Raw genomic sequence first — 2538 nt, 5'->3', positions numbered from 1 at the left:
GAGAAACATCTATCATGCAAATGGATGTCAAAAGAAACCCAGAGTAGCAATATTTATATCAGACACAACAGACTTTAAAACAAAGACTGTAACAAGAGACAAAAAAAAGACACTCTATAATAATAAAGGGGACAACCCAACAAGAAGATATAAGCATTGTAAATATTTATGCACCAACATAGAAGCACTCAAATACATTAAACAATTATTAACAGGGAACTTTGGAGAATGTTCAGGGAGAAGGGGAAGAGTGGTGGCTGCCAGAGTTGTCTGCATCCTTCCTCCTCCCCCACACTGGCCTCAGCCCACTCACCAGCTGTAGAAAATGGTGAAAGAAACCACTGAGTATGATGTTTTTGGGAGTCAAACCCAATGCCACCTAGGAAGAATTAAAAAAGGCTTACAGGAAACTGGCCTTGATGTACCACCCTGATAAAAATCCAAATGAAGGAAAGAAGTTTAAAGAGATTCAAGCTTATGAAGTGCTGTTTGATGCAAAGAAAAGGGAATTAAATGACAAAGGAGGAGAACAGGTAATTAAAGAAGGTGGAGCTGGTGGTAGTTTTGGCTCCCCCATGGAGAACTTTAATACATTTTTTGGAGGAGGAGGAAGGATGCAGAGAGAAAGGAGAGGTAAAAATGTTGTATATCATTCTCAATAGCCTTATATTTATATAATGGTGCAACAAGAAAACTAGCTCTGCAAAAGAACATGATTTGTGACAAATGTGAGGACTGAGGTGGTAATGATGTTGTCCCAATTACCAAAGTACTGGAATGCAAATAAGAATTCATTAAATAGAACCTGGAATGGTTCAGCAAATCCAATCTGTGTTCATGGAGTACCAGGCCATGGAGAATGGATCATTTGTAAAGATAGATGTAAAAGCTGCAGTGGAAGGAAAAAAAAAAGCTGCAGTTCAAGAGAAGATTTAGAAATTCCTATTAACAAAGGCATGAAAGATGGCCAGAAGATAACATTCCATAGTGAAGGAGACCAAGAAGCAGCACTGGAACCAAGGGATATTATCACTATTTTAGACCAAATGGACCATGATGTTTTTATTGAGCAAGAAGACCTTTTCATGTGTATGGATATACAACTGGTTGAAACACTGTGTGACTTTCAAAAGTCAATATCTACTCTTGACAACTGAACCATCCTCACCACCTCTCATCCTGGTCAGACTTTCGAGTATGGAAACATCAAGGATATGCTAAATGAAGGCATGCCAATTTATCATAGACCATATGAAAAGGGTTGCCTAATCATGCAATTTAAGGTAAACTTTCCTGAGAATAGCTCTGTCTCCTGATAATCTCCCTTATCTGGAAAAACTCCTACTCGAGATGAAGGAAGTAAAAGAGATCGATGAAATGGAGAAGGTGGAACTGGTGAACTATGATCCAAATCAGGAAAGGAAGTGCCATCACAATGGAAAATCATATGAAGATGATGAACATCATTCTAGGGGTGGTATTCAGTGTCAGACCTCTTAATGGGGCCAGTGAATACCACTGCTGGCATTTTATATGTAGTGGTGAATGAGTAAAGGATTATAATCATAGCTCACTACTTGCTATAGTTTTCAATATTCAACTATAGTTTTTAAGTTAAATGAAGAATAAACTCAAATATAAAAGCTAAAAAAATTTAAAAATTAAAAGTTAATAAACACATAAAGGAACTAATTGATCATGATACAGTAATAGTAGATTTTAACACTCCACATACATCAATGGGCAGATCATCTAAACAGAACATCAACAAGAAAAAAAATGGCTTTCATTGACACACTGGAAAGAATGGTTTTAACATATATATTCAGAAAATTCCATTCTAAAGAAGCAGAATAGACATTTTTTTTTCAAATTGACATGGGCCACTCTCCAGAATAGATCACATAATAGTCCACAAAACAAATCTTGACAAATTTAAGTAAATAAAAATCATAACATGCATATTTTCTGACTACAACACTATGAAACTAGAACTCAACCACAGGAATGAATCTAGAAAGATCACAAATACATGGAGGTTAAATAGCATGCTACTAAACAATGAATGGGCCAACCAGGAAATAAAAGAAGATATAAGAAAAGTCATAGAAACAAATCAAAATGAAAACACAACACTCCAAAACCTCTGGGATACAGCAAAAGCAGTTCTAAGATGGAAGTTTATAGCAATGCAGGCCTACCACAAGAAACAAGAAAAAGCTCAAATAAACAACCTAACCTTACACCTAAAGGAACTAGAAAAAGAACAAAAAATAAAACCTAAAAACACCAGAAGGAAGAAAATTATAAAGATTTGAGCAGAAATAAATGGTATAGAAACAAACAAAAAAAGAAAACAACAACAACAAAAATAGGACAGATCAATGAAACTAGAAGCCATCTCTTTGAAAAAAAATAAAACAAAAAATTTGATAAACCTCTACCCAGATTTATCAAGACAAAATATAGAAAGGACTCAAATGAGATAACACTGACGCCACATAAATACAATTATAAGAGAATATTATGAAATACTAT

The 2538-nt window shown here is 34.9% G+C and overlaps 1 pseudogene; it reads left to right on the top strand.

The window, feature by feature from the left end:
- Positions 1-325: 325 nt before the first annotated feature.
- LOC122217140 lies at positions 326-1549 on the top strand (annotated as a pseudogene).
- The last annotated feature ends 989 nt before the right edge of the window (positions 1550-2538 follow it).

The sequence above is a fragment of the Panthera leo genome, chromosome B1 (genome assembly GCF_018350215.1).
Source record: "Panthera leo isolate Ple1 chromosome B1, P.leo_Ple1_pat1.1, whole genome shotgun sequence".
NCBI lineage: Eukaryota > Metazoa > Chordata > Mammalia > Carnivora > Felidae > Panthera > Panthera leo.
The sequence above is the reverse complement of the archived record's forward strand: the minus strand, read 5'-3'. Positions and strand labels throughout refer to the sequence as shown.